The sequence below is a fragment of the Mus caroli genome, unplaced genomic scaffold (genome assembly GCF_978045245.1).
Source record: "Mus caroli unplaced genomic scaffold, Mus_caroli_1 scaffold_4, whole genome shotgun sequence".
Classification (NCBI taxonomy): Eukaryota; Metazoa; Chordata; class Mammalia; order Rodentia; family Muridae; genus Mus; species Mus caroli.
Window position 1 is genome coordinate 123,972,368 of NW_028227259.1, and position 22,275 is coordinate 123,994,642.

At 48.5% G+C, this 22,275-nt stretch overlaps 1 protein-coding gene across 1 annotated transcript in view; it reads left to right on the top strand.

Annotated features, from left to right (window-relative positions):
- The first annotated feature begins 8,765 nt into the window (after nt 1-8,765).
- Tbx5 (T-box transcription factor 5) overlaps nt 8,766-22,275 on the top strand; it is an 86,899-nt gene continuing 73,389 nt past the window's right edge. The window contains exon 1 of the mRNA XM_029478102.2: nt 8,766-8,847. The gene's annotated coding sequence lies outside the window, so the exon portion shown is untranslated. The remainder of the gene's footprint in view (nt 8,848-22,275) is intronic.

The window sequence follows — 22,275 nt, forward strand, 5'->3', positions numbered from 1 at the left end:
CAGGCTCTGACCTGGAATGAACTGCATAGAAAGAAGAGGCAAGCTAAGCACCCGGGTCCTCCCCTTTCTGCTTCCTGATGGCAGATCTGATGTGACCTCGTGCCCTGTGCTGTGCCCTCCCTGAGTGATGGACTGCACCCTCAAACTGTGAGCCAGGACAAACCTTTCCGCCCTTAAATGGCTTTGGCCACTTTGGCCACAACGTCAAGACTGTGACTGGCTCAGCACAACCAAGTTTAGCTTTTTATCACATTACTTAGTGATCACGGGGGAGGGGCGCTGCAAAGGAATTTTCAATCCCAGGATCAGATGTGAAATATAACAACGTTGGTTAAAAACAACACCTGCTTAAGTCCCGAAGAACAGAGAAAGATGGTGGAGAAACCCAGGTCTAGAGAGGTCGAGTTTTCTTTTCCAATCCCCCTCCCCCCCTGAGCTGTTTTTGCCCCCACAGACTCGGTGTCTGAACTCATCGTTGGCAAATAAATGGCTTAAAAATTGCATTCCTCTGTTTTAAACTAAACACCGCTCCTCCAGAAATTTAGATAAATAAAATGTCGTCTATTTATCAAACGGACCCTCAAAGCCTAAAACGCCCCCCCCAAGATAGAGTTGAAGAATTGTTATCTAACAGTTGGGTCAAAAGTCCAAGGGTCCAGACGTATTAGTCTGTGAGCCTGGCCAGGACATTGATTAGCCTGTGGAGGGGAGGCAGAGCAGAGGCGGGCAGCTCACTTCCAGAGGTTTCCTGCTCACTCAGATGGCTTTGTCCCTCTCCATACTCCCAGCCTCAGCTCCCACGTCTAAGAGAGTCTGTGCTGCACTCAGATGAACAGCTCAGGGTAAGACTGAAGTGCATACTAGACTTGTCAGCTCTGAAGTCATCAGAGTCTCGATCGAGAACCCACCCTACAGTCCCAGTAGAGTCTGTTTTCTCTGGAGGACCACTGTCCCCTTGCTCAACAATCTGTGGAGATGTCCCTGCTTACACTTAGCAGCAATGTGACACCTCCGCATCCTCATTTTTAAAAAAAAAAAGTATTTATTTTTATTCTTGTGTATGAGTGTTTTGCCTACAAGTTCTTATGTGCATGTTGTGTGTGCAGTGCCCACAGAGGCCAGAAGAGGGTGTCAGACTTCCTGGAACTGGAGTTACAGGCTGTGTGCAACAATGTTGGTATTAAGAGTTAAGAGAATCCTCTGCAATAACAATTGGTGCTTCTAACCTCTGAGTCATCTCTCCAGGTCCTCTTAAGATTTTTCTTTTTCTTTTTTTTTAACAATGAAGATTTGGGGGCTAGAGAGATGACTCATAGTTAAGAGCACTGGCTGCTCTTCCAGAGGATGCATGCTTGACTTCTGGCACTCACATGATGGCTCACAGTCATCTGTAGCTCCAGTTCCAGGGGACCCAATGCCCTTTTCTGGCTTCCTCAGGCACCAGGTATAAATGTGGTGCACGGATCCACAAGCAAGCCAACAGATACAATACCATACACGTACAATACAATCTTTAAAATAAAATAAATTAAAAGAGTAGGGTGGGTAGCATCTGTATAACCTGAAGCCCCCCCACACACATACATATGCATATGTACAAGTAATGTACACATACATGCACAATACATATGCACACACTCACACATATGCACACATGTGCACATATACATAAGCACACACTCACACATATGCACACTAGGGCACACACACATATGCATGCACATGCACACACATACATATGCATACATACACACACATACACATGAACACATATGCACACACAGGCACATGCACACATACATGAGTACACACATATGCAGATGCACAAGTAATGTACACACACATGAACACATACATTTGCACACATTCACACATATGCACACACATGTATACATACATATGCATACACATATGCATGCATAGGCACATACGCACATACATGTGAACACACCCACATACTCACTTGAGATCATTCATACACATCATATACCTGTGAGTGCACATATGAGGGTTTGAGTGACAAAAATATCTGGCTGGGTCAGGCTGGTGGTCAGGCTCTGACCGTAGCTGGAAAGTGGCCCCAGCCTGCGTCACTGTCTTGAGTGTTTAGGAGGAATGGCTCTTGATTCCCATTCCCATCTATAAAATGAGGGCGGTTCTGATGTTTAGAGGCTCCCAGTGTGCTGTAGACTGGGTACACTGATCATTAGCATCCAGGAAACCCAGGCTTCAAACTCCAGCACAGCAAGAACAGGGTGGTACTGCACAGGTGTCATCTGTGCTTCGGAGGTAGTCAGTCGGATCAGGAGTTCCCTACTTAGTGAGTCTGAGGCTAGCCCAGACTATTTGAGACCCTGTCAGGTCACTCAGCACTGACAAGAATAAAATCAAAATATTGATCAGTTCTGAAAAACATGAGAGATGTCCTATGGATTGCATTATCCAGTATTTAGCTTAATTCAATTCTCTATTTTAAGGTAAATGAGCTGGGCGTGGTAGTGCACACCTTTAATCCCAGCAGAGGCAGGCGGATTTCTGAGTTCGAGGCCAGCCTGGTCTACAAAGTGAGCTCCAGGACAGCCAGAGCTATACAGAGAAACCCTGTCTTGAAAATCCAAAAAAAAGAAAAAAAAAAAAAAGGTAAATGAATACATGTCATCAATATGCAATTTTTCTTCAATTGATAAGTGGTTATGTGTGTGTATATGAAAGAGTTACTTTAAAATAAACTCATTTACGACTTATTCTCAGCAAAATAAATGTGACAGTTATCTTGTCAAATTCTGAAGTATGAGTCTTTAAAAGTAGGAGGTGGTGTGTTTTGAATATGCAGGTCCCCTAAAGCCTCAAGGGAGAAAGAAGAAGGAGCTCTGAACTTTCAGGTGATGAGCTTTCAAGAAGTGACTGGATCCTGAGTGCTGCGATCTACCTGGGGCTTAGCCCCAAGGTGGGTTGCTAATCTGATGGGAGGAGGGAGATGGGAGGAGGGAGGATGAGGGATGAGGGATGAGGGAAGTGGGAGGTGAGAGGAGGGAGGAGGGAAGTGGGAGGGAGAAGGGAGGAGGGAAGTGGGAGGAGGGAGGAAGGAAGAGGAAGGAGGGAGGTGGAATCTAGCTGACACAGGTATGTCACTGGGTAACATCCTTGGGGCTACATCTCCTCTTGAGCCCTGTCCTCTCTCCCCTCATCTCTGTTTCTTGTCTGTCAGTAAGTAGAGGGCAGACCCAGTGCCATGACATTCTGCTCAAGCTGATAGAACCAAACAGTATTGGACAGAGCAGTTTGAAGCTGTGAGTTCAAATCCTTCCTCCTCTGAGCGTCTCTGCCAGGCATCTTATTGCAACCACAAGAAGTGTAACAAATGCACATGGATTAAATAAAATGTTTGAAGATTCTTGCTCAGCACACAGAATTCAGAGCCCGGGATACTCTCAGCAATTACATCTGCCCTGGCTGTGGTTTCTATCCAGCTCCTGTGGAGGGGACACGCTCACTGCAGCATGTCATTGCTCACGTGGTTAAATGAGATGCATTGCTCGCATGGTTAAATGAGATAGTACATACATAATTTGTTTCCTGCTGTGATGTGTAGTAGCCTGGAATGAATAAATACATTGGCTGGTGGTGCCTTCAGCCCCTCTACCTCAGGACTCAGCCTCCCTGTGGGAAGGCTTCCAGGCTTCTGTAATTACTTAGCCTAGGGCCCTTGGGCTTTTCTCCACTGAAACACCCAACTTGGCCATTTTCCCACTGCAGCTGGATTCGTTCGTTTGTAATAGCAACCAAATGTCCCCCGGGCCCAAAGACCCTTTCCAAAGGGCGATAAACTTTTCTTAACTCCTGGCCTCTTGCATAGCTTCTTGCTGCCAAAGCTCACCCCCAAATGTTGGTGCTGGGCAGACAGCACCCTGTTTCTCTGTCAGAGCTCCTGTCAGGTTAGTGGTACAGAACCAAGGGCCTTTGCCACACGGCTGCTTTGATGCCACACTACATAGCAAACAAATGGGGCTCTGTCTTTATCATGAGCCCACATTTATACTAAAAAATAAAAGAGCAAACAACAAAACCTAGAGAGCTGTGTCACTTGTTGCTATGGTTTGAATGTAAGAGGTCCTCAAGGGGCTCCTGTATGAACCTTGGAGCCTTTCACAGGTGGGGCCTGAGCTTTCTATCTGCCTCTGCTCTCTGTTTCTGTGTCTCTGACTCTGTCTCTCTGTGTCTGCCTCTGTTTCTCTGTCTGTCTCTCTCTGTGTGTCTCTGCTTCTCTCTTTCTCTCTTTCTCTCTCTCTCTTTCTCTCTCCCTGACACTCTATCTCTCTGCTTCTCTGTCTGTCTGTCTCTCTGTGTCTGTCTCTGTCTATCTCTGTTTCTCTGTCTGTCTGTCTCTCTCTCTCTGTGTCTCTGCTTCTCTCTCTCTCTCTCTCTCTCTCTCTCTCTCTCTCTCTCTCTCTCTCTCTCTCTCTCTCTCTCCCTCTCTCCCTGACTCTCTAATCTCTCTGCTTCTCTGTCTGACTGACTCTTGGTCTGTCTCTCTCTCTCTCTCTGTCTGTCTGTCTCTGTCTCTCTACCTCTGTTCTATCTCTCTGCATCTCTGTCTGTCTTTCTATCTCTGTCAGCCTGCTGTTTCTCCCTGTCTATCTCTGTTCTCTGTCTCTCTGCATCTGTCTCTGTCTTTCTGTTTGTTTCTCTGTCTCTGTCTATCTCTCTGTCTCTGTCAGTCTGTCTGTCTGTTTCTTCCTGTCTATCTATGCTCTCTGTCTCTCTGCATCTCTCTGTCTCTGTCTTTCTGTCTGTCTGTCTTTGTCTGTCTCTGTCTCTCTACCTCTGCTCTCTCTCTCTATCTCGGTCCATCTCTCTCTCTACATATATATACATAGTCTGTATGTATGTCTCTTTTCCTCTCTCTCCCTGTCTCAACTCTGGGCCCAAACCTCCCAAACTCTCTCCCATTCTATTTCTCAGCATTGGCATCCTGCATATTTTAGCATCTTGATTTATCCACTATCATGTTAATGTGTATGTGCCACAAACTCATGTACACACACACATACAAACACACACACACACACACTTTCAACAGAAGGAATCCCCAAACTACATACTCTCTCTCACTGATTTTTCTCATGGAAGATGGAAGACTGGACTTTTGGTGGCTGCATAGTATTCCATCTCTACACAGACTATAATTGTACCCGCCTCTTATTTTGAGGCCTCTAAGTACCTAGCTTTTTTTGTTATTAGATGCCTTGGTGGTGCGAACATTCTTGTAGATAAAATATTTGCCTGTGGTTCTGATTATTTCTTTAGAAAACTCTTCTAGACATGAAACAGGCATGCATGGACCTCTAATATAAACTGCAAAATGCCAGGGGTGGGATGGCTTCAATTTGCACTCTGCCCCCCTCCTGTTGTCAACGGAACTTGCTGTCTCTGTTGAGGGCCCTTTCCCAAAATCCTTTGAATTGGGAGGCCCCAGAGACTTGGCATGCATTTCTCATTATAATTTTCCCTCCCCAAAATAACAGAGATCTAAAGAGAGAGGGGGGAAAGGGAGGGATGGGGAAGGGGGAGGGGGCTATAGAGGGCAGAGGGATAAAGTGGGAAATGAGAGAGAGACAGACAGAAGAGAGACAGATGGACAGACAGAAGAGAGACAGATGGACAGACAGACAGAGGGAGGGAGGGAGGGAGGGAAGGGGGACAGAAGAAGGCAGAAAGAAATGCAGGTGATCTGCATGATGGGAAATGGGCAATCAAAGAGACACCAGAACACTGAGGGGAGTTGTTCTTCCTGCTGGAATCTGGGTTTCTCAAGGTCATAGTGGCTTCCTCCTCCTTGAACCCACAGGCTTTGCCATTCTGTTCCATCCACTCCAATTGCTCCACAGTGATTCTGAAGTTCCCCTGAAAAGCCCACAAGCCACCTGCACAGCCCGGGGTGGAGTGGGGGGAGCTTCTACCTGGTACCTGGAGCATCCCAGATTTAAGAAAACATCCTGTTTAGCATTTGAGAAAAAATAAATTCTCCACCATTGTTGGAAGTAAAACACCTCAGAGGGAACCACTCAGAACTGTGAAGTCACAAGGTGTGGGGGGCAAGGAGGGACGTGCACTGGGGTGAGGCACGCTCTCTCCCAACACCCTCCTGTATCCTGGCAAAGGAGCACACACAAGGACCAAAATAGGCAAGGCTGTCTGTGTCCTGTCCTGCTGTTCAGGGCCCAAAGGCTTTCCTGCCCCTCCATGCTAAACTCACAGTGAATTTGGCTCTGCCCCTCACCGAGGGAGACCATTTAAGGCTTTAAAAGTGTGCCCTGAAATACAAGCTGGTGTCACCCGTGCCAAGAGAAGATGAGCCACTCTGTCCCTGGAACATCCGCTATCTCCCATAGGAATGCGACAGATGTCTGGGTTCTCTGATATCTCTGCGCCTCTCTCCCTCTTTCTCTCCCTCTCTCTCTCCCCCTCTCTCTCCCACCCTCCTCCCCTCCTTCCTCCCCTCCCTCCCTCCTTGCTGTTCTCACCTTCTGTTGCTAAGCCCCTACTATGTGTAAAACTTGCCCCCCTCCCCGCACTGTCCCCAGCAAAACAGCTTTACCAAGCCCCTTGCTTCTCTGTACATTTGCAAAAAACACCTATCCTGCCGAGTGTCTGAAATAATAATGCAAAGAACAGGGTTCCTCCTGGGTTCCTTTGTAAATGAGAAGAACACAGACTCACAAACCCCATACATTGTTGGTTATGGGGACTTGTGAGGGCAGTAGAGATTGGGGGTCACTGCATCTTCCTTTGCCTGTTCCATCTCTCCTGTTTTGGGGGACAGGGCTTCTGCCTGTAGCCCAAGCTGGCCTTAGAGTAGTGACTCCCTGGGGTTCCAGGCCTATACCACCTTGCTTAGCTTTCTGGGTTTTGTTTGTTCAATTGTTTTTTTTTTTTTCAACCGATCATGTACATTAAAATTTTGTTTTCAATCCGATTATAGTATTGTTTTAAAAGCCTGGTGGATCTGGGCCAGAACTCACTTTACCATAACCAGCTCCAAAGGTATAGATATTTGACTTTAGCCGTGCTTAGTCTTAAAAGGAGGATGCCAAATGATTGCCCCTTCCCTGGACTTTGCAAAGAAGGGGTGAATTCTTGCCTATAAAGCTCCCTAGCTTAGAACCTGACAACTGGTGTTAAAAAAGAATAACACCATCATCATTACCATCAGCAGCATCACCATAACCACCACCACCACCATCATCACTACAATCACCATAGTCACCTCTAACCACCCCCTCACCAGCATCAGCATCATCATTATTATCATCATCACCACCATCACCAACACCATCATCATCATTAGTGCGATTGTCTGTGGTTGTTATCATCTAAATAACCGGGCTGATTGCTTGTTTGTTTCCTGCAAGCCAGGAAGCCCTGAATGGCACCAACCCTCTGTGCTTTGAAGTCCGTCTGCCTGGCGACCTGGGGAGGGGGGCAGCCATGTGTTAGGGCCCTGAAGCATATAGATCTTCCCCTACGGATCATTAGGCTCACGTCTGTCACATTTATTTAAGGAAACTGGTAAGGAGAGGGTGGGTGAGGTTAATTGCTCTGAAGATCCTGGGCCCTGCTCTCCAGATGAGGGGAGGACCCACACAGCCTCCATGACCCCAGAGCCCGGCTCCAGCCCAGGGCTCCTGAGAGGAAAATAGACTCAGAGAGAGAGAGAGAGAGAGAGAGAGAGAGAGAGAGAGAGAGAGAGAGAGAGAGAGAGAGAGGAGAGGAACAAGGTGACCCCTCTGAGTCTCCAGGCCAGCAGAGAAATACAGTCTGATAGCAGTTACTGCAGAATATTTGGGTATCATCATAGCTAGAGCCTCCCTCCAGGGCCAGACAAGAAAATGCCTTTCCAGGGTTGCATTTGCAGTTCTTGCCTGGCACAAAGCGTGCCCCAAACACGGAGGAAATGAGACCATTTGAAGAGGGTCCAGTGTGTTACCCTCTGGGTGACAGACTACTTTCCAGGACAAGCTAGTGGGGGCTCCCCACCCTCTCTGATCAGGGTCAGACTTCTGCTCACCTTTTACCACAGACCCACCTTGAACCTGGGTGAAAATATAGAGTCCCACTTAAGACAAGTGTCGCACCAACTATTGACCAAGAACAGGACACAAATCTGTGACTATTTGTGTGCAATATAAGGCATCACCTCCAAAGACTTTGAAAAAAATGATTAAAACTCCCAGTTCTGAAGCTTTTAATGCAATGGATAAAACATTTCCAAACAGATGAAATTAACCTTTTTTCTTCCTCTTAATTACATCTAAGAGAGAAAAGCCCGTGTGGAAAATAATGAAAAACACAACCGTCCCCATTAATTGAGTAGAAAAATTAATTCCTGGTCGATAAGGGAGGGGCGGCGGACCTACTCAAGATTGGTGGGTGTTACCCCCACCCCACCGCCATCAAAAATATTCCTTTGTAGGGACCTGCCTGCTCGCTGCGGATTAACAACCTCGCCTTCACTCATCGCCCCCAAGCCCGACGAAGCTCCGCGGCCTGAGAAGGTGTGACTTCAGACTCTGGGTAAGGATGGGGTGGGGGCGGAATGCGGCGGTGTGTGAGGTGATTGTAACCAGAACGGCCTGGCCAGGCATCTCGTCGCTGTCCTGAGCACCGCTGGCAGGCAGCCGGCCCCCGGGAGCTCGGACCAACTGGCCCCAGCTGCCCAGGCAGGCCGCTGCCCTCCCCTCCTGCTTATCGGCCGAAGTCGGTCTGATGGAGGGGTTCGAGCCCCGGTGCGTGCTCGTCAACGCTTAAGCTCTGAGCGCAGTCAAGTGTTCATCAGGTCACCACCAGGTAAGTCACCAGGTGGGTGGGGAGCCTTGGGCAGCCCGGGTCAGTTTGTTCCTTTCTTACCCACGCTGGTAGGCACAAATCTATTATTTCAGGGACACCCACCCTAGGGCAGGGAGGAGGGAGTGGGAGCAACGACAGGTATACCCAGAATGGGTACCATCCCACAGGGGCTTCATAGGGTGGGAGGATGCTCTCTCCGTTTCAGAGAAGAGGGCACCGGCTTGTGCACTCTAAGTTGCAAGAAAGTAGAAACCGTATGAGATGCACACACCTCACCTGTCAGGAGCTCATGTGTCTGAGCCATCTGCTGACGTGGTGTGCACTCCTGTCTCACCGTGAAACTACAGTGTTTATCGGGGTGTCTCCTGTCCAAAGGGGTGCTCTTGTAAAGACCTGCTCTGGTGGTGCAGCAGTCCTGTGATAAGAGTTTTGAATCTAATGCCAGTGGATTGGGGTTCGTCGTGTCTCCTCCTAACTACTGGGTAGATTGCCTTAAGTCTCTGGTCCTAGCCTCCTCCACAGGGAGACTAGAATTTTCAGAGAAAATAGATTGTCATTAGTTTAATGTGATGCGAAATTGAGTGATCATTATGAAATAGAGCCTTCTTTTGGGTGACTAATTTATCTTTAAAGAAAGCGTTGATACTGTCTGGAGAGATTGAACAGAGTGCGTGTTTCCCTGGGAGGAATCCCAGGTAGGTTCCAACTGGTGAGGGACGCGGCTGGCTCAGGCTCTGAGCAGGTGTCCTGACACCCGGGGGGGGGGGGGGGGGAGACATTCAGGAAGCCGGAGCTTGTGGGTTCGCAGAAGTCCCTAAACGCTCCCCTCCCGCGAGGCCTTTCATAGTTTCAGCCTACTTGAGGCTCAAACGTCCAAGACCTCTACCAGGTCCCGCCAGAGAGTGGCCCGCACTGCATTCCCGTGCTTGAGCCCTGGGGTCTGCTTTCTGCTTTGCGTTGGGCCCCCGCACAGAGTTCACTGGGGGCAGAGGGACCCGGGAGCAGATGCGCAGACAGACAGACGCCACGGAGCCGGACAGTCTGTGCCCACAATCAAAGGGAACTCTCCTCTCTCGCCCTCTCACCCCGCTCTGCTCGCGGGGGAAACACCAGGCGGCCCTGACCAGTGTGACTGCCAAGACAGCCTCCTGGCTCGCTGGGGTCCTTTTCTGGGACACTCAGAGCCCAGAGTTTAAGCTCCGTCTGTTTGCTTTAAACGGGATGCCTTCACCTGCCCAGGACCTCCAGGTTGCTGCAAAAATCACCTTAGAATTTAAATTGTTTTTCAAGGAAAATCATTTAAAAAAAAAAAAGGCATCCACCCGATACAAAGAGGAATCATTATGGACAGTGTACAGGTCCCTGGGCACTCCAAGGCAGTCATCTGTGACAAGGACTTCATCTATGTGACCTTAAAACACATCCTTCCAAGAGTTTGCTGATGTCATCTCCCATGTTCCAAACGCTCCCACTCTGGGAGGGGGGGGCGGCTAATGCAGAAAGTTGGAGGCCACCGTGAACTCCTAAGATGACACCCGGTCTCCAAACAAAGGTCTGAAGGAAAATGAGTCCCTAAGAGATCCATCCAAGGGTTCAAGATCAGAAGGCCAGTCCCAGACTCAAAGTCACATCACGGCCCTTTGCTTCTTGAGTGGGTATCCCTGATAACCCTCTCAGGAGTCTAAAATGTGTCCAGAACTGGTTACAGAGAGCTCTAGAGTGCAGCACTGTAGTGTCAGACCCAGCTAAAAGGTCAAAAGCTTAGGTGAGCGTACACCCCTCTCCAAAGGTTTGGGTCAGCCAAAGGAACCAATTTTACATTTTGCTCCATTAGTGGGCTCCATGGGAAACTGTGGATTTTGTCTACAGAAAAAATTTGTGCACATAGTGTGTCTACACCCACCCTCCATTTGGCCCAAAGATCATAGTCAGTTGTGGGGGAGGGGATATCAATCCCTGGCTTCCGGACATTGAAGAGGCTTGTCCACTGGTACACACACACACACACACACACACACACACACACACACACACCATCGACAGTCCCACACAGCACATTTTGGCTTAGTCCCTCCGACCTTTCCCTTGACTCTTGGCCCAGCCAAGCATAACCAAGAGAAAAGTTCAAACCCTCAGCAGGAATCTTGAACAGCACCCCAAAACCAAGCCCTCCGAGCCACTAAGTTCCTTCCCTTCCTTGACTCATTCCCACCCCCACATTTAGAAGGTCAGCTATAAAAATAAACCATTTTTCCTTGTTAATAAATCTCTGCACTGTGCCCTCTTTAAAGACCCCCCTCCAGAAAAAAAATCACTACCCCCAGAGCAATCGAGCAGGGAGATTAATCTGGAAGCAGGATTTATGTGGCTCAGACCCCCTCAAACAATTGCAGTTCTGATGCGAAATGAGTTGGAGAAGGGGTGGGGGAGGGGAAGGGTCCCCGGGAACCACAAACACTTTTGTGTAGCTAAACAATGTGGAAACTCTTAAAGACCCTTTTCCAATGACTCTTGCAGCCCTGATGCTTCCCTGTCAGCCTTAGGGAAAGGGAGAGAGATATATTAACTGAAGACAGGATCTAAAATTACTTAGGGGTTTTAAACAGGCATGCAGCGAGGGCTGGGGGTGCAGATAAACTGTCCTGTTTCCTCCTCTTGGTGTATTATTTCCAAGATATTTTACCCTCACCCCAAGTTCTTTCTTTACACCCCCTCTTCTTTTCTCTCTCTATTTGTTATACATTGACTGGTGGTGTAGTGGCCAAAGGCTGGCGGGGAACCAGATATCACCCTTCCAAGATCCAAGTTTGCAGCCTAACCAAGGGCAATTGTCTCTCTGTAATGACACCAAAGCTATGACTTGTCTGGCATGGTTTCTGCCTCTGGTGTGGCCTTTCTTTGGTGTTTTTACATCTCACCTAACTTCTTAGTGATGCTAAGGTCTTAAGTAGGATCACAAGCAAATCCCTTTCCCCCAGGTCCCAGAGTAAACTGACATGGGTGTGGGATGCCCCAGTGGGTGCCAATTACCTGCTTGGGTGCAAATATTCCTATTGGTCTAGCTTTAGATTCCTGACTAGGGAGGAGATGAGGGGACGAAGGTAACTTCTTCCGGCTGTTGGGAGAACTCAGATCTTGGTGAAATTGGGGCCTTGCATGCAGCAGGCATCCTGCCCCACAACAGCTCCAGCCAGGCAGTCACATTCAGCCCACCCCAGCATGCACTAGTGCAGTTCCCAAAGCCATATCTGTAAAACGGGTGGGTGGGGGCTGGTACAATGTCAAGCTCAGGAACCTAAGGCTTTCGGAGATGTTAGATGTCTCCTGGTTATCATTTAGGGCTGAGTTGAGACACCTGGCAGGTACTGAGAGATTGGCCTGGCTGGCCAGGAAAGCAAGCATCGCTAAAGACGAATTCTTTGGTTGTAAAGTTTCAGGTCCCTCCAGGGGCCCTGCAGACCCAGGAGTGACTGGGACAACTCTCTACTACCGGGAGTCCCCGTCCCCAGGATTGGTGGGAGAGACCCCTGGTGACTCTTCCTGCCAGATTCTTGATTCTCGCCTGCGCAGTTCTTTAACATGTCTGTGGTCACAGCTGCAGGCTGGCTCCTGTCCCCAGGAGTCACACAAACTGCTGTTGGGAAGAAAAGCAAAAACAAGGCCAAGCAGGGAGGGGTAGGGGTGGGGGGCTCTGGGGCCAGTCTCTCAGCTTCGCCAAGGCTGCTGTCGCCATCATGGGGAGGGCGCTCAGAAAAACATTTCTGAAGGTGTCTGGGCCTGACTCGGAGTGTGTGAGGCATTCCCTGCGGCCCACGTTGCCGGGCGGACCCCTTGATGGAGTGGGCAGCTTTCATCAGCGCCACTTACGTCACCTTGCAGGGTGCTTACCGCCCCATTTGCACTCCCCAGACCCTCTCCCTTCCACTGTGGGGACCCCGCTGAACACCCAGGGATTTGCTTCTGGGGACTTGGCTGAGACGAGGGACCACCAGCACCCACTGGAAATTCCATCTTAAACTCACCGCATTTTTTGAATTAAAACAAAAGGAAAAATCCAACTTCTTTAGAATCAACTCCTTTAGCATGGCATGAACTGGCCTCAAGGGCAGGATGGTTTCCCCCTCAGGTATCACTTGAACTCCCTGACTGAATTTGTCAATTTAGCCAATTATCTATAAGTAACGAGGAATTTTCTAAATATTCTGGATTTGCCCCATAGTCAAAATCTGATCTTATGGAAACCCGGGTCTAGATTCTGTTAAGTATCTCCTTTCTTCAAGACCTCAAAAGTTCCACTCTCTCTTGAAATTTCCAGTTACTTTTTGGTCCTCTGCTCTTCCATCCCAACCCTGGAGCTGGAATGAAGCAGAGATGGGAGGGGAGAAGAGGTAGAATGGTGGTAGTGGTGGTGGTGAGCATGAAGGTCCTCGGTCACCTTGGTCTCTTCTCAGAACTCTGCAGGATTCAGGGTCCTTTGGTGGCCTGGGGTAGAGACTCTAAGATCACCTAGCGAGAGTTCCCAAGTGGAATTGCCCACGATAGCCCCCAAGATCCAGAGGCTGATCTGTAAATTAAGCTTGGTCCACCCCAACTAAGCCAGGAGGCCTAGGATGATGGAGTGAAGAACCTTCTTGGGTGACACCCTTGCCATCCTCTGATGACAAGTCTAATGCATACTTTTTCCTCTGGAAAAGCCACACACACAAAAAAAAGTTCCTTAAAGAAAAAATAAAAGAAAGGTTTAAAAAGATTAAAGGAAGAAGAAATCTCTTCACCCATACTTAGCCATTGTAGGAACCCCAGGCCCAGCTTGACAAAGTTGCAAGAGCTGAACAAGGGACTGTGGGGATGGGGTTGTTCATTCCTCCCAGTTGAGGGTAGGATTGGATGTTTTTTTATCTCCAGAGATGCGATTTGTAACCTTTGGGGCGGGGTTATTATTTTTATATTTTTATATTATTTTTATTTTTTTCTCTTGGACTTTTGGGTCTATGGTACACTTGTGACTCAGACACAAAGTACATTTGTTTGGGGAGTTGCCCCACAAATTGGATACATGGACAGAAAATCTTCAAGCGTCCAGTATAAGGGCTGAAAATAACCTCCCAGGGCTGAGCACTGGTTCTGCTCCCTGTTTTCCTCTGTAAGCCTCTTTTTGGAAATGGGAGAGCTGGGGGGAAGGTTCCAAATCCCCCCCTGAAACCACTGGGAAAGTTTGAGGTTGGTGGGTTTCATAGGGCATCCTCTGAGGGCAACCGTGACCCCTGGCTTCTGCAGCTGAAGAGCTGATTAAACAAGAGTCCTGAGGTAGCATCTGAGGGTACCACCCTCTGCCTCCTTTAAGATATACAAAGATGGGATGAGGTCAGGAGAGAGGTGAAGGACCCAGTCCTGGGCTCTGTAGCTGTTACAGTTGGGAACCTGGAATACAGTCCAAGTGGCACAAGCTGCATTTGTTTGCATGAGCCCTTCTCCTTGGGAAAAGAGATACAGGGCTTTATTGCATCCCAAGGATGCTCCTAACTTTCCAAAGTTGAGTCCCTTATCTAGAACCTGTTGCTCAGACATGGATCAAACCTTAGAATTCCTAACTAATCAGATCGGGGCTCTGGAGTCTGAATGTTGGATCTGAACCCTTTGCTTGTTGAGTGACTTTGGGTAAATAATTTAACCCAGTGGTTCTCAGACTGTGGGTCTCAACCCTGTGGGGGGAGGTTTCGAACGACCCTTTCACAGGGTTCACCTAAGACTGTCGGAAAACGCAGATATTTACGATTCTAACAGTAGCAAAATTACAGTTATGAAGTACCAATGAAAATAATTTTATGGAGGGGGTGCTGGTCACCACAGCGTGAGAGACTGTATTCAGGGGGCGCAGCCTTAGGAAGGCTGAGAGCCACTGCTTTAACCTCTCTGTTCCTATCCAGTGAAGGTGACTTTTAGGAGAAGCTGTTGGGGAGGGCAGGAGGAGTGGAAGGCAGGAGACCAGTTGAATCTTTTCCCTGAGAGCTGGAGATCGGTCCAGGCTGATTTCCCAGCCAGACAGTTGTAGAATGCCGGCTGGCTCTCTCTCTCTTCAACCAGATGGTGAGAATGTAATAAAATAAATCTATATTGCAAGGCGATTCCAGAGACTGCGGTGTGTGGTACAGGGATATATTCCCCTCTGGGCTGCGTGGGTGGACACCTCCCTTTAATTCGTAGGCTAGTCTCTAGGCTATGAGTTCCAATCCAAGTTATGCCCCATGTTCCTTGCTGGGCGACTTTAGGAAAGAGCCTCCCCATCTCTGTGCAAGGCTTAAGAAATGGATACTGCCGCTTGCTTGTTCTTTCGTTGTTAGACTTGAGGTCGAGTAAGCGCATAGGTGCGGGGCACATGGGCCAGGGAATGCTACATCGTCCCAGCACGTCGTAACAAACACATAAGCACACCCTAACACAACATACAAATCCTAAAGGAAGGTAAACGCGGTGCGTATAATACCCGATATTACGACGTGTTATATTGTATTATAATTCTGGGCGCACGTGCGCGCTGAGAGACCTGCGGTAGCCAGGATTTGCTTTGCCTCTGTAAGGCCACTCTCTTCCCCAGAGCCTGCGGACTGGAGTGCCCCAGCTTGAGGTTCCCCGCGGCCGAACTTTCTCTTTCACCGGGGGCGGTGGCTCTGCCTGCCTCAAGTCTGTTAAAGCCATCGAGGGGAGGTATTTGAAGGCTCTAAACTTTGGAGACGCCCGCCGGGTCCGGACAAGGAAGAAGGCCGTGCATCGTGTGGGAATAAGCTATTTAGCGCGGCTGGCTGACGCGGTGGCAGCCACAGTGTGTTGATCTTAACCAAAAGGAAGCTAGAAGGGGCAGAAGATGGGGACCTTAAAGCAACGCTCTTCCACCCTTCCCTTTTGGTTCCGCCGCGGAGGAACTGGGATGCCTTCCGCCCCGAAACTTCACAGAGGCTTTGTTTGTTCAGTAAGCGACCGGCAGCGAATAAAAGACTCAGAGCACTTTTCAACGCATCTACCCGTTTAGTGGCAGCGTGGGAGACGCGCGCCGCACCGAAGCCAGCGTATGCTGCAAGCAATTCGCCCGGAAGGTCGTGCTCACTGAGGGACTCGCAAACCCCGGAGCCTAGGGCGCACGAGCACGGGATCTTTCGCACGCAGATCACCTCTGGCGCGTGCTGTTTGTACTTTCCAGGCTGTGGATAATTCACACGTGATTGTCTGCGGACAGATCCTTGTTTGCGCGCGCACAGCGATCCGCATGGGTCTCGTCGCTTTCCTATGGGAAGCGCGGTAAAGGCGCCCTTGCGGTTAATGAGTCGGCACACACCCACTCGCGAGGATCTAGGCTGTGAAAAGCGTTGAGTCTCTACTCGGGAACGCTCTATAGTTTAAAAGTTCGCTTTTACTTTTTGCTGTTATTAGGAATTGGGATCTCTCTCTCTCTCTCTCTCTCTCTCTCTCTCTCACACACACACACACACACACACACTTTTTCTTGCTAGAAAAGAGAGCAGGGCCCCAAGGCAAGCAGCCCACCGTGTTTTGAGCCCTGGGTGTGCGCAGAGCACAGCAAGCGGATTTTCCGCGGTGCGGCATCCCGTTGTCCCTTGGCTCGGGAGGGACCGGTGACTGGGAAGGCAAGAATGTTGTGTTTGGTTTTTTATTCTTGGCGACTTTCCACGCAGTTATTTGTAGCAGATAAAGAACTTCGGGAGACCCGGAGCCTCGGGGGCATGAAGTGGGGGGTCCCTCTGCCAGACCCCATGGGTTTTACGGCCTAGGACCTCGGAGGGCCAAATCACAGGCAGAATCAAAAATGTGTAAATTACAGATTTGCCTTATAAAACAAACCCTATGTCCGGCGGCTAGAGAACTAGCAGCGGGCGTGGAGGGTTGGGGTTTGGAGCTGACGACCACGAGTTGGTATGCGGCTGGTTCCCCGGGCTTGGTAAGCTTCCGAACTATAGTGCAGGGAAGCCCAGGCCTGGGGCTCCGTCCCTGACCCGGTGGGCTTGGCGGCTAGACAAAAAGAGGACCTAGCCAAGCGTGTCGGCCTAAGACACCCGGACCCTTGGCCTCCAGCCTGCAGCCAAGCCGGCCTTTTAGCTCCGGCTGGCTAATTAAATTTAATCGAAAAATATTGTTTATAAGGATAGCCGGGAGCAAAAATGGTGTTTAAGAGGTCGGGTGTGCGCGCCTCCGATGCCGGGGTTCCCTGAGAAGAATTTAACCAACTGTTCGGAATGCTTTTCTGATTACCTCTCTTTAGCCTTTTGGGAGCCTCTGGCTTTCTTCTGCTGGTTTTGCTCCTGGATATTTCTCTCTTTCTCTTTTCTTTACCCCCCACCCCAGCCTCCGTTTTCTTTCTCACCCCCTTCCTTTCGTTTTTTTTTTCTCTCCCCCTTCCCACCCTGCTCAGTTCTTTCCCAGTCTGTGCTCGCTTTTATTTCTTTCTTGTACATACATATTTTAATTTAAACTTCTCCAGTACTGGGAATTAAACCCGAGGTCTCACAAATGCCAGGCATTTCTGGACTGTTGAGGTGGTATTCTCATTTTTTTTCTTTCTTTCCTTGCTCGTTGTTCGAAGGCACTTCCTCTGCCTCATTTTTTCTTGTCTCCCTTAGGATAGTTCACACTCCTTTTCATTTTCCCATTCAACTGTCTGGTCTTCATTTTCTGGCTCAGAATGTGCTGAAGTTGAGCTTAAACTTTGTTGGTTGTGGCAAACCAGACTAGAAGACAGATCCCATTGGCCTAGTGAAATTCAAAAAGAGGAGAAGGCTTTGAAAACTATATCAAGGAATCTTGTTTTGGGATTACTTCCATTCTCCCCAGGACAGGAAGTACAAGAGAAAAGAGGGGTACGAAAGTTGACTAAGCACGCTTCTCCCAACCCCCTTTCCCGCTCCCTGCTTTCCACAGTCATCTTGGTTGCCCACTTGAAGCCAGGGAAGCTGCCCTTATCAGCTTCGGTCCACCCCCGGAGTGTGCGTACCAGCATCCTCGGATACCATCTATCTGCTCCGAGTCCCGGGTTTTGCAGGAGCAGAAGTTTCAAGGCCAACAAGCCACTCAGGATTGAGCTCCTTCCTAGTTCCCTTCCTGGATGACAGATTTCTATAATTTTTTTTTCCTTTGAGTCCAGGGTCTCCCCTTCTCAACAGCTGTCCATCTATTGTCATATTTATTAGGCAAATATAAACCCATAAATACCCGTGAATGAAAAGCCCCGTGATCCGTAATGCGCTGCCGACATTCGTCTAACAGCCTCACTCCTTTAAATTTTGACAAAGAACGTGGGAATGCCACACGGTTGGCCTTTCCCTGTAAGTGATGAGAATATTAACATTTGACCACCGTGCCCCCCAGGAGTAGCCTCCGCCCCATCACCTTTCCTAACCTTCTCTCTTTACTGGACTCCTTTTCTTCCCAGGGCTCTAATCGCAGCCAGCCATTCAAATGATACTGGGAGAAAAATCTAGGCATATCTGTGGCACGGTGACCCTCCAAAGCACACTCACTGAGGGTGAACCTTAATGTGCAGAAGCTTCCTGGAGATCCTTAGGGTACTATGCTTTCATTTAGGGGGGAGGGGGTTGTGTTTCACCAGGTGCTCCTGTATATGACCATCCAGGGGTAAATTAAGGAGAGAATTCTTGGTAGCAGCCCCAAGGCTCGGTTTCAAGCTTCCAGGAAAGGCTTACAGCCACAAGCTACTGAGCCCTGTTTCAACCCATGGTCACCCAGTGCTTTTGAAGTATGCATCTGGTAAGAAGATTGGTGTAGAGGGTATTTGAAGTTCACATTCAGTGCTGTTGAGGGTGTAGAGGGAAGGGGGTTCTGGGTAATGGTTACAGCCACTATTGGGGGCAAGTAGGATCCAGCCATCCAGACTTTATCCTGCTGGTGTTTATCCTGCTGTGGCCTCTCATTTGTAAGTGACTCATGGGGCACTTTTGTGATCCAGAAAGTTTGGATTAACAGGAAACTGACTAAGCTAATTATGCAAACTAGGCAGTGGCATATTATTATGCAGATAGAAGAATACTTAAGAACATCTTCAATGTAAGGATGTGGCCAGAAAGAGTAAAAAATAATATTGGACTGAAGGCAAGGGAGCAGAATTGTTTGGATATCGTGAAGCAGTCAGTGTGTGTGTGTGTGTGTGTGTGTGTGTGTGTGTGTGTGTGTGTGTTGTGATGGAGACCTCCAAGAAGGTGTTCAAGACACACAGCTACCACTATGATCCCCCCCTCTAAATGATCTGGGAGGGAAGCTCATATTTGGAGGATTGCTTGCTTTGTTTCATGCTTGTCTTACCTACACTGTAAATAATTGTGTGTGTATGTGGGTGTGTATATATGCATCCATACATACACATATATAATAGCAGCAAGTTGTTGCTGCTGCCCTCTTGGCCTTTCCTTGGCCTTCCGTATCTCTACCTTCCATCCCTTTTCCTCTCCCTTTCAAAATAATAGCCACAGACTCAGGGACACTCGTCATGAGCCCAGGCTGTATCAATCACTTTAAAGACAATTCATCCATCCTCATACGGGCACATGCAAGCAAGATGTCCTTAACCCCATCTTACAGGTGTGCACACGGAGGCCCTTTGGGCAAGTCTCCTGACCATGTTCACGTACTTAGTACAGATGTTTTAAAACTCAAATTATGTGTTCAAACCAAATAATTACAAGCGAAGTCTCCTCGTGTTCCCCATTGCTTCTTTTCCACCCACTGCTCCAACTCCTCCGCCAGCCGTTAATCTCCACCCCATCTCCCGCCACTCATAACTGAAGCAACGGAAGAAAATTCTGGAAACAGAAAAGCCAAGCCCAGATCGATGTGGGCTAACGGCCCCTCTAGAAAGCCAAAGGCAAAAAGTGCGGAGACACACGGTGGATTGAAAGGTGGGATTGATGGAGTCAAACACATCCGTCCCTCCATTGTTCACAGGAAGCCCTCCTGTGGACCCCACGAGTTCCCAGTCCTGTCTCTTTCTCCAGTTTCCCTAACAGTTCCCATAAATCCTGGCGGGTCTTCCTTCTCAGCTCAGCCAGCGCTAAATCTTGATTGGGGTGAGAGAGTTTGGCTTTGGAAAACTTCTTGCTTAAGACCCGGGTGTGGAGCCAAGATTCCTGCAGGGAGCCCTGAGGCACGGGCTCGCAGCTCTCACCAAATTTCCTCTTATCTCAGGATTTCGCTTCTGTAGGTGATACCTCCAAACTTCAAATGCATTCCTTTGCTGCCTCACCAACACCCCAGGAAAATGCTAGCAATCTTGTTTTTTTTATTTTGCAGAGGGAACCCTAGTAACCCATGGCGCTGAGCATCCGGGGTACCCAGTGTTAGTTTCCTATGCATTTCTTTATTGCCAAATTAAAATTATTTTCTAAAGCTCTGTTCCATGAACTCATCTCTAGCCCAGCTCCCCGCCCCCAACCCCCAGTTTACTTCTTCGCGACAGCTCCGTTGGGGTGTGTTTTCCGGATCTGATCAGGGGTAACCTCATCTTCTTTGAACCCCGAGCCTTCAGCTTCATTGTGCAGTCATGGCAGTGTGAGTACCAACAGCCAGTCCCCAACCCCGCACCCATCCCTCTAGTTTAGTTCTATGATCCTGGTGAGAACTTCAACCTTTCTGCCTTAGTTTTTTTTTTTGGGGGGGGGTTGGGTTTTTGTTGTTGTTGTTGTTGTTGTTGTTTCTGTAAAATGGGCTTTCTTTCTTAAAGAAAAAAAAAGGTGTTTCTTACGCACCTTAAAGTTTTACTTTGAAGATTGTCAAGCAAGCAGGGTTTTACCTAGCCCAGAAAAGGACACTCGATGACCCTTAGCTGCTTTAAGAGTCTAGTCTCTGTATGTTGCTTTTCAGCCTCCTTGATATAAAGTAGGTACCAGTACTACTGAAAATTAACCAAAGAAGCAGGCTTCCTTTATCAGCAGAGGTGTCTCAGAGTGTGCAGGGTTGGAAAACTGGTTAGGCTTCTGCTCTCTCACCCTACCTCCCCACAAACAGAAAAGTTGGGGGTGGCACTGTGCTGGACTATAGACCTCAAATCGCTGTGAGTGCTCCATTCTGTTTGTGTCACCTGAGCGGCTAGAAGAAGTATCCGAACCTGACTACCTTGTGTGCTGTGTGCGGGTAAACTTCAGTAAAGAAGGAGAGGCTGCAGAGACAACTCAGTGGCCCAGGGTACCCACTGCCTTCGCAGTATTCATTTTCCAGGACCCACATGACAGATCCCAACTGCCTGTAATTCCAGTTCTAGGGGGTTCCATACCTCCTTCTGGCCTCCCTGGTGCCAGGCACTCACACATTAAAAAAAATACATATTTTACATTTTTTTTAAAAAAAAGATATGAAGTTTATATTAAGCTCGAGAATGTGTGTGGTCACATTTAAAAAGTTGACGATATTCATCTGCAAATGTAATGCTGCCCGTGGACTATAATCAATTGACATCTTAAATGAGTATTTGGACATAGAAGTGTCTTCCCAGGGAGTCTGGAGAGATGGCTTAGCAGTTAAGAGCACTAGGTGCTTTTCCAAAGGACCAGAGTTCAATTCCCAGCACCCACATAGCAGCTTACAACTGTCTATAACTCCGGTTCCAGGGGATCTGACACCCTTGCACAGATACACATAGGGCAAAACATCAATTTATAAAAATAAATCATTAGAGATGGAAGTAGTGTGTTCACTTTTTTCTAGCACCATGTACTTAGCTAGATTTTGTTAACACTGCATACAACAAAGATAAGGCCATTGAGTGATAAGCCTTCCTGGAATTCTTCCCTGATCTGGTTGGTGTGTTCTCCTGGCTGACTCCCTTGGTCTGCAGGGTGGGGTGAGGCTCCTCTTTCCAGGTAGACCAGATGGACAGAGCAAATGACTAAGTAGTTCTTTGTAAGTCACCACACAGTTGGATGGTACATAACGCTCTTTTGTATGTGATAATTAGCAGCTAAAATTGCTCCTTCCTCTAAAATTAAGAAATGAAGAGACCACAAGTATGCCTCTCGTAGCAACATTAACACAAACTCTGTGGACTCTTTTTTTTTTATTGCCAAAAAAATGTTTAAATACAGAAAAGTGTGTGTGTGTGGAGAGAGGGGGGAGGGGAGGGGGAGGGAGAGGGAGAGACACACACACACACAGAGAGAGAGAGAGAGAGAGAGAGAGAGAGAGAGAGCGAGCATGTGTATGGAGGTCAAAGGAGAACTCAAAGAAATCTGGTCTCTCTCTACCACGTAGGTCCCAGGGATTGAACTCAGAATGTCAGGGTTGGTGACAAGCATGCTTACTGGCTGAACGTTCCCTGTATTTCCAATGCCAGTATTGGCATGTGTTCACTTGAGCAGCCCCCACCTTGCTGGGTCTCAGTGTTTTCCCCTACAGAATGGGAGCAGTCGGGGTTAA